The following is a 10,460-nucleotide window of genomic DNA, read 5'->3' on the forward strand; positions in this document are numbered from 1 at the left end:
TAGACTTTATTTACAGCCCAGCTTAGCTAATCATTCATTATTCAATCAATAATTTAATTAAAGGATCTCAACAGTTGTTTGTAGGACTTATGAATTCAAATATAAGGAAAAAAAATCAAAACTTGAAGTAATACATGTAATAGGAATTATGAGAACTGCATGATATCAGATTGTAATACAGCTTTTTGTTCAGTTTTCTTTGTGTTGATTATAATGTTTTAAATCCCTTTCTGGCTTTTTGGATGTTCAGATTTTTTCTCTTGAGTAAGAGCGAGCAACGGAACTTGTACATCTTATATAGTTTCTTATCTCGGGGGTGGATCAAGCCAATTTTCAAAGAGGAGGAGGCATGTATTGTCTATATTTTCTTTTTTTCCATATTGTATTTTAATGTAATGCAATGTTAAATTCTATTACAACACAAGTTCTGCTGACAAATGGCTGATAAACCCCTCTTGTATGTAATTATTTGGCATGAAATGAAATATGTTTTTTCTGTATATGGAAATTAGGAATAATCCACCCTCTCTTTATAAAAGACCTGGATCTGCTTAAAAGTTCTTGCTTTTCTGAGAATTTTCCATTGTTACATCAGGAATAAAGGCTACCAATAATCATGCTTGACGATCATTGAGGTCACACATAAAGAACCCATCTCTTTGCAGATCATAGTAGAAAAACAAAGATACAATGTAGTTGGTAACATAAATGTATTTAAAAATATCAAGAGAAACATTCCCATACAGAATCTCTGTCAATAAGTTATTTTTCCACTCTTAACAGTGAAATCTCAAATATGTAAATTGATCGGCAAGCCTCGCATCTTGAAAAATAAAATGTCCGTAGGAAAGAACTATTGTTTCACAATTGATGCTGTGTTAGAATTTATAATATCACTCTTTTTTCCCCATATGATCAGCATAAAAAGTGACAAGTTCTTCAGTCTAAATAACTTTGTTAAATCTCATTTCTGATGGAACATTTTCAGTGCACCAGATTAACAACTTTCTATGTTAGATACTTATTTAAATATAAAAATTCAAGTCTAATTTTAGAGTGAAATTTTAATATATTTAAACAAACTGTTCTAAACAACCAACATGTACAAACACTGAGTTTATTTTCATATCCTTTCTAAGAATATTGATACAAAGAAAGTAAAACAAAGACTTGTATCATTCCATCTACCAAAAGGGTGTTTGAGAATATACAAATAAGTCCAAGTTTCAGAGAAAAGTCAGTTATCTATAATTTTCTTCTTTGGAAGTTTTCAAAAACCTGTTTTAGGGTACTTGAAAAAATGCCATATTCAAACATTCCATGACTATTTTAATGTTACAAGAGTAGAGGAACATTAAATATTGAATGGTTATTCAAAAAAGTGTCGAAATATAACTACAATCATTAATTTTACTCGAATTTACTGTTGTGAACTTGCAGTTTCCTACGACGCGTGTACGGAGTTATCTCCCGTTGATCTCCGCTTCGCCACGAATATGCTGACACAATTGCGTATCCGGGGAATTTATGATCTATAATTAATATATAAGATCCAGAAAATGGTTTTACTTCATATTTTATACCCCTCCATACGTTACCAAACCCATTTAAGAAATAATTTGGGATTTTCCGTAGACCTACGCAAATTTTCCAAAAAAAATTTCAACTTCCATCGTTGTTTTAGAATACTTTTTTAACACCTTCCATAAATAAGTATACATAATAATGAAGCTTATTCACTCAAAATTTGGACCCTACAAGTTTTATTTATGTACGAGTTACAATTAGACGATACGAGGTAAAAAACCAAGAGGTGTACACGTTCACAAGAAAACGGTAAACTCTGACCTTTTATCACGTGACCAATGTCTTGAACTTAGACGCCATTAAATCGTTTGCCGTTCAACTGTAACGGAACCAGCAGAGACAGCTGTCGTATTGCTGATAAAGGACAAGGTACGATAAGGGGCATTTTTAGCCTCCTCTCCAAATAAATTTATATTAATATTATTGATAGCCTTTGAATAGAACTTGAAAAAATAATGATATTTTTATGTACCGTTCAATGGATGATTGCCTAGCAACGGATTCACTAGATAGCTATGTTATCACTTGTAAATGGCTGTATCTCTGCAAGTTAACACAATTCGTTATTGAATTGATTGTGTAAGAATAACTTGAAATTAAGAATGAGAAGTCACTTTAGTTTCAGTTTACTAAATGCTTAGCAACAACCTAGCAACGAGCTTGCCAGAATCTGTTATGACTGCCCGAGTTCTTTCCAACAGCTCTGGTATGTCCGTACGGTTAAAATATGATGATCAAGAGGATTGTTGTACTGTTTTCTATGAATTTTGTTTAAAATATTTGCCAATAAGATGGTCTGGACAACATCTGCTATTTGTCGATATAAAAATGGCCTTATCAATAAGCGCCTGAGTGGCTGCTTCTTTTGGAACAACCACTAGGCGATGTCTCCTAGTGTTTTCCTTCTTGCAGGTAATACACCTCTAATGAGATTTCGAAGTAGATGAAATGCTAAGTTGTATTGTTTTCGGGCTAATAACTTCAGCAGGACCCGGCAATCCCTGTGCACAATGTTCGTCATCATCTGTTGCAACATCTGTTAATCTTTGTGAATGGAGTATTTTTAATCTCGTTTGAACTTGTTGAAAAACTATATACGATTATTCCAAAAATTTAGAAATTACTGGTGGTTCACTAAATTAAACTATACAAACGAAACCATTGTACTAAATTCATCTGCATTTCGGGAATGTGACTGATAAAGTCATTGACCCGTCACCAACAGTCGATTGTGAATGTGTCTATAGGATTCGTTAACCCCTTCATCCATAGTCGATTTTGAATGTGACAACTGAAGTCGTCGCCCCTTCATCAACAGTCGACTGTCAATGTGACTACTGGGTTCGTTTACCCCTTCATCAACAGTCGATTTTGAACGTGACAACTGAAGTCGTCGACCCCTTCATCAACAATCGACTTTGAATGGGACTACTGGATTCGTTTACCCTCTCATCAACAGTCGATTGTGAATGTGACTACTGACGTCGTCGACCCCTTCATCAACAGTCGACTGTGAATGTGACTACTGGATTCGTTTACCCATTCATATACAGTCGATTATGAATGTGAATGCTGGAGAGGTTGAACTCTTCATTGACAGTCGATTGTGAACATCAATGCTTTAATAAAAAGTCTAATCAAGCATAATTAGTTCAATAAACAATGGCAACAACATGGCTAAAAAGGGAAGCATCACAATGTATTATACATAACACTACAGATTTATCAACACGAACCTAGCGAGAAACCTGAAGTAAAAAAACATTTTTTTTTTTTCAATTTTTCTGTTTCAATAATGAGTTGTGAAGAAGGCAGTATTATGATATTAAATGTAATAACAATGAAGGTTTTTTATAGAGTAAAAGGAAATTAGTTATCCTGCTAAAAATCAACAGTTATATAGTGAATTAACAGTAATTATTGGCTATTCACATAATTGGATGTCAGCTGGAAATCCGCCTCGTCAGGCCAAGTCCAATTGAGGTCTGTATTGAATAGATTCTGTTTGGATGCATCAGCTTCCTCATCATAACAAAACCTGACCGCCGAGGTATGGCCTAGAGTAATATATTGACGCAAAGCATAACAAATATCTCAAACAATAGGGAGTTAGGTCAGCAATGCTGTAATAAATTATGAACTGATTTCTTTTGTCATCAATTAAGAGAAATATTTGGTATCTGAATTGTTTTAGTCGTGTCAATTCCGTTCAAGTTAATTAAATTATATGCCACAGAACAAAAAAAAAAAAACATAAAACAATCCTGAACGTCTGCCAAAATTTCTTTTTGGCAGCATTTTGTTCAAGGTTATATTTGTCTTTCTGACCTTGTTTTACATATAACCCCTCTATTGATTTTGTATTTACATTTTGGCAGATCATATTAATTCATTCAGTGTGTGTTCACTTGTAATAGTATGTCTTTTGATTGACTTAAACCATTTCAATTAATATTTCATAGTATGTCTTTCCATGTTGTGATGATGCACTATTGTTTCAGGTAAGGGTGATGGTATGTACCTATAGAAACGTTTAAACCAGCTGCATTTGTTTGCACCTGTCCTAAGTCAGTAAACTGTTGTTCAGTGATTTTCGTTGGTTGATGTGGTCCATAAGTGTTTCTCGTTTCTCGTTTTTATATAGATTAGACTGTTGATATGAATTCAAAAAAAGAATCAACGATTCATTTATGATAAATAAGGACCACCATGATACGCACTATACCAATGGCAATGCAACTGAAGAAGGTACTGAGATTTGTGGAATCAAAAGTAGAAAACATAATTAGTATATGTCAAGAATATTATAACGATGTTATATACAAGGCTAAAAAAACAGGTAATATTATAATTTGTCTTGCAACATACCGAACATGTGTTACTCGATCCATGTCAAATTTAGAAAACGATCTTAATATCTTGTTTGACATTTTGAGATTATTCACATTGCCTTGGTTAAGTGATTCTCAATTTTTAATTTTCTATGTAGAGTTTGTGAAACAGTCCATTTTTTCGCTGTGTTTCTTATTTGTCGGGTTCATTTGTCATATTAGTTTAGAATATCCACTTGGCATCTTACTACTTTTGTTTATACTAATTGTAAACCAATATAATAAATGAGTAACATTCAAAATGCTTCCATTGTAAGAAGGTTCGTTGCATTGATTTAATACGTGACAAATTATATACAAATGTTGAATGAGTTGTTCACAGCTCATTTTAACTCAAACGATACAGTGCTTTATTTATTGTTTGGGTGTGGATTGGCATATTATATGTCATATTGATGATGCCATATCATTTCTCTAGTTTTTCAATTGCCTTAGTATTCTGATGTTCTATGGACGATAAAATCCGTCAAATAAGCAATAAATTAAAGAAGCATACTCGAAATTCATAATAATATCTAAACATTGTTCATTTACTGATGTAAGCAAATATGATGCATTTAATGGAATAACTTGAATAAGTAAACACAATTCGATTTAAAAAATATTACTGTAAACCAAGTACATGTTTTGTTAATGTATAACTACAATTATACATAAGTCAATATCGAAATAACAAAGAAAACATCAAGACTTTTATTCAAATTATTCATCTTTATCAATATTTGTTTTCTTCCTGTTTCTGCGTTCTCTAGTGCTATTTTACACCATGTATGTGCGCCATTTACCTGAAAGATAGAGGAAATAAAATCATTGTTTTGCTAATTTCATTCATAACCTTTTACATGTTTAATATCATCTTCGGTGACCATTTGTGGTGTATACTATTTTAATGTAGTTTGAGTATCTCCGAACACTTTAAGACTGTCGAAGTGAAGGAGTCACGTGATATATTTTGCTTGAACGAAAACAGTTACGTGATATCTAAAATATATCATTACATGTATTTGTAAAGTTCTTACAACAAAAATTTCAATTATACTGATAGAGACCATAGCCTGCCTAAGGAATGTTGTTAAGATTTTGGAGTTTGACGTTGTTCAATTTTGACACATCAGTTATATCGTCAATATGTTAGATATGATCCTATTTCAAAGAGAACTTCATCTCCATTATGGCATATAATATGACAGGGTTATATAATTATTGACTTTAATTTATGTTAATTAAATGATTTTTTTTATCTTTTGTAATAAGTACTTACCCGTTACAGGTATTACAGCTAAAATGAGAAAATATTGTAATTAATTAAATAATAACAACTTGAGGACCTTCGACATGAGTAAAAGTTTACTTATACGACCTATTATGGATTTGCAATTGACATTGTTCTGTTTTTGTAAAGATTTGAATAATAAAATTGTACTGTTGTTATGTTATGTGTTGTTTCTTGAACCAAGGAAAGTACATACATTTATTTATACTCTGACGCATGAACTCTTCCTAATGAGTCGTTGTATAGCACTGTTATAACATGGTTCAACATGGCGAATGCTTCTTTTAGCGTCACTCATGTGTGTTTTTATGTAACATGCTATGTATTTTATGTATGTTCATGATAAAGTTTGATAGTGTTGATGAAATCTTACACAAATTTACATTTGTTATTTATAACATACTGCTGTAATTACATTCTCAACTGATGCATTGTGAAATTATTTTAAGACTGAGGTTCAAATCTCGTTCACGCAAAGTTGACCTTTGATAAATATTGTTTTACGTTTCGACGCGTTCTAGTCATATAAGTGTGACGGTGCTAATGTAGTTTTACGTCCCTGTTTTTTCAGTTATGATTATGAGGGTTATTCAGACGCCAAAACTTGTTTTTTTTCATATTTTATTATTATGTTGACATCAACATGAATAACTGGTCGGTTTCAGAGTATACTGGTTTAGAAGACTGTATTGGAACACTGTTATGTAGGGACCAAAATGTTTGAAAGTCAACAGTGAAATTAACATTTAAATAACAAATCATCGCGTAATAGGCGCTTTGAAGCGTTTTCCGAATTGACCTAAAAATGAGGTGGGATATACTAAGGGACATGCACTACTCTTAAGTGGAAAGAAATGACAATACAATGCCAACAAAAAACCCATCGAGTTCACAAAATCTACGTACAAACCTGTGCATGATGATCACAGTTTCTCCGAAACGGTATCAGATTAACAGAAATGCTATAAATCATATCAGCATAAAAGAACAGATTATACCCACAGAGATTACTAGCAAATATACCCCAACAGTGGTAATACTGAAAGACGTATTAATTTTTTTTAGTTAGGATTTATAAACAAATCCGATTATTGAAAACAGTTTTCTGTCATAAAATGAAGACAAAATAGTTTGATAGATGTCTGCTATCGTATAATATGAAGGCACAGTGGTTAAATCTACTTCCACATGTTTCAATCTAATGACATAATAAATGTTTTGAGCTGCCAACGATGAGTCTATATTGAAAATGCAGTAAGTTGTCTTTTTATCTTTCAAAAATCCCTCTTTGAAGGTAATGGTGTTTTCAAGTATGTTCAACAAAATATGCCGATTGAAATTTTGGAAAGTCGCTTCTTCCGTTGAACAGAAGCTAGTCTTCGTCCACAAGTATTGTCTTGCAACAGGTTGACAACGGAATACTAACTTAGGTATAGGACTATCGTAAGGTTATGCATTGCGTATGTAATTGTAAGCTTTACTTAGCTGTGTATAGTATCGTCTTGCAACAGGTTGACAACGGAGTACTAACTTAGTTATATCACTATCGTAAGGTTATGCATTGCGTATGTAATTGTAAACTATACTTATCTGTATAATACTCGACACTTACCCGCTGAAAATATAAATAAATAAATCATAGAATACAGAATACTATTTAGCAATGAAATGAACAACAGTGGTATATCTTGATTCACAGATCCGCTGATGGTAGTATATCTTGATGTGGCGGTTTTTTTCTTCCGATTATTTAACTTTATATTCGTTAATGGTCAAGCCAGTGATTTATGAAAATATCATGTTTTCTCTAATGTAAGGGGTATATTATGATTCTTGTGTCCCTGCCATTTTAATGTTAATGCAACATCTATTGAAGAAACATCAATGTGTGTGTGTTGTGTGCGATGACGTTTAATGTGTTGCACTATTTGATCGGGTACTATTGGTCATGTATTTTCCATTATGTCAACTTCAATTTCTAGATCTTCATAACATGTAAATCAATTCAATGAATTTTAATATACAAGGTTTACAATTATTTGTCAATACTCCATTAATTGGAGTTTTAGACACTGCTTCAGTGTTGATATAACACAAATAGTACATTGAACATTTGTATGATATGACGTATACCGTTAACAATGACATTTATAATAAAACACACATAATGGTTATTGATGAATATTTGAAAAGTCCAATTAAGATGTGGATTGTCTTATTTTTTGCCAGTTTCTTATATGCTAATTAAGAAATAATTCATGGAAGCCATAGATTGTTGGAAATTTACACATGGCCTGGGCCGTGATATTCGAATTTTATACTGAGCCGCCATGTCGACTTGCTGAAATCAGCAAATATGCGAATAATGCAATAGAATAGAAAATTAAACAAAACCTACCTCAAAAATCAATTTTAATACAATATTATACGAATTCACGGAACAGAAATATTCTAATAAATCTGTAGTTTGCATGGATAATTTCGTGCATTACCGCTAGAAAAAAAATCTGTTTAATTCTTTAATACCCAAACCCAACATTTGCCATTTTTAATTTACATGTTTTTCTCATAAGGTACCGTCAAATCCAAAGTTGACATTTCGTAAATATGGAGCCGCCATGTCGACTTGCTGAAATCAGTAAATATGCGAAAGGTACCTCAAAAATAAATTTTAATACAATATTATACGAATTCACGGAACAGAAAACTGTCAACTCTAGCGTTTTCATTTGTATGACGTCATGTTTTGAAATGACTAAGATGCGCCAAAACCAATAATAGACTCGCGGAATTTTATTTTATTTTTATTTTGTTGATTTTTCCGAGCTCTTGTGCATTACTTCTTTTTATTCTGCATCAGAATAAGAATAAAAGTTATTTTGTCTTTTTTTAATTGCAATTTTTAAAACAATACAATCGACAAAGGGTTTGCAAATAGGTTCAAATACATGTGGATTTACCGTGGCATAGGAAGTATATTGTTACAGCCATTATGATGTATATCTCTGAGTCTGCGCTAAATATAGATATATCGAGAATTTTATCACGGTGTTGTTTACAAAGCGAAAGAAGCACGTCATATTAGAATTTTTATTACGTTTTCAATCATTACAAATGCCCCCATTTAACCATGGTTTAAGTTATATCGACTCACAAACAATGATTTTATTGCTTTAAAATTGCTTTATTTAAGTGGGTTTTTTTTGTGAAACCTACGTCTTACAAACACAAAGGTACAATCAATAATTTGATAAAAAGACAAAGACATCAGTTATAGAACACCTACTACAAGCAGCTATTTCAGGAACATTGACAAGATATACAGCCCTTGTCCGGTCGGACTGAGAACCCAATACTGAGTGACGATCTATATACCTTAAGAGGAGGTATTCACCTGCGATTTGGTAATGGTATGATATGTCTACTTTATAACTTCAGAGGGGGTATTCACCTGATATTTTGTAATGACATGATACGTCTACGTTATACCTTCAGAGGAGGTATTCACCTGATATTTTGTAATGGTATGATATGTGTACTTTATACCTTCAGAGGAGGTATTCACCTGCGATTTGGTAATGGTATTATATGTATACTTTATAGCTCCAGAGGAGGTATTCACCTGTGATTTGGTAATGTTATGATATGTCTACTTTATACCTTCAGAGGAGGTATTCACCTGCGATTTGGTAATGGTATGATATATCTACTTTATAACTTCAGTGGAGGTATTCACCTGCGATTTGGTAATGGTATGATATGTCTACTTTATACATTCAGAGGAGGTATTCACCTGTGACTTGGTAATGTTATGATATGTCTACTTTATACCTTCAGAGGAGGTATTCACCTGCGATTTGGTAATGGTATGATATGTCTACTTTATACCTCCAGAGGAGGTATTCACCTGTGATTTGGTAATTGTATGATATGTCTACTTTATACATTCAGAGGAGGTATTCACCTGCGATTTAATAATGGTATGATATGACTCTTTATACCTGCAGAGAAGGTATTCACCTGATATTTGGTAATGATATGATATGACTACTTTATACCTGCAGAGGAGGTATTTACCTGATATTTTGTAATGTTATGATATGTCTACTTTATACCTTCAGAGGAGGTATTCACCTGCGATTTGGTAATGGTATGATATGTCTACTTTATACCTCCAGAGGAGGTATTCACCTGTGATTTGGTAAAGTATGATATGTGTACTTTATACCTCCAGAGGAGGTATTCACCTGTGATTTTGTAATGGTATGATATGTGTACTTTATACCTTCGGAAGAGGTATTCACCTGCGATTTGGTAATGGTATGATATGACTCTTTATACCTGCAGAGAAGGTATTCACCTGATATTTGGTAATGATATGATATGACTACGTTATACCTGCAGAGGAGGTATTCACCTGATATTTTGTAATGGCATGATATTTGTACTTTATACCTTCAGATGAGGTATTCACCTGTGATTTGGTAATGACATGATATGTGTACTTGTTTCCAAGTCATGCATCGCATTGGCCCGAATGAAGAATAATCGATATTTTTTTTATATAGTTCAAAGTAATTGATATACCCACTAACACATTGTTGGTTGCTCTGTCGGTCAGTACATTTACAAAACGCTTCCCTAATACCTGAAGGTTGACAAACGTTCAGTTAAATGTTTAAGTTACCCTTTAATCGATATCCTTACTT

General features: G+C 32.7%; 1 long non-coding RNA gene across 1 annotated transcript; it reads right to left on the reverse strand.

Annotated features, from left to right (window-relative positions):
- Positions 1–5,148: 5,148 nt before the first annotated feature.
- Positions 5,149–6,630, reverse strand: LOC127731637 (uncharacterized). The gene is made up of 2 exons (XR_007995653.1): positions 5,740–6,630; positions 5,149–5,263 (listed from the first exon to the last, which is right to left on the reverse strand). It is a non-coding gene; the product is annotated as an uncharacterized LOC127731637 (long non-coding RNA).
- Between the last annotated feature and the right edge of the window lie 3,830 nt (positions 6,631–10,460).

Source organism: Mytilus californianus, unplaced genomic scaffold (genome assembly GCF_021869535.1).
Source record: "Mytilus californianus isolate M0D057914Y unplaced genomic scaffold, xbMytCali1.0.p SCAF_20, whole genome shotgun sequence".
NCBI classification, from domain to species: Eukaryota; Metazoa; Mollusca; class Bivalvia; order Mytilida; family Mytilidae; genus Mytilus; species Mytilus californianus.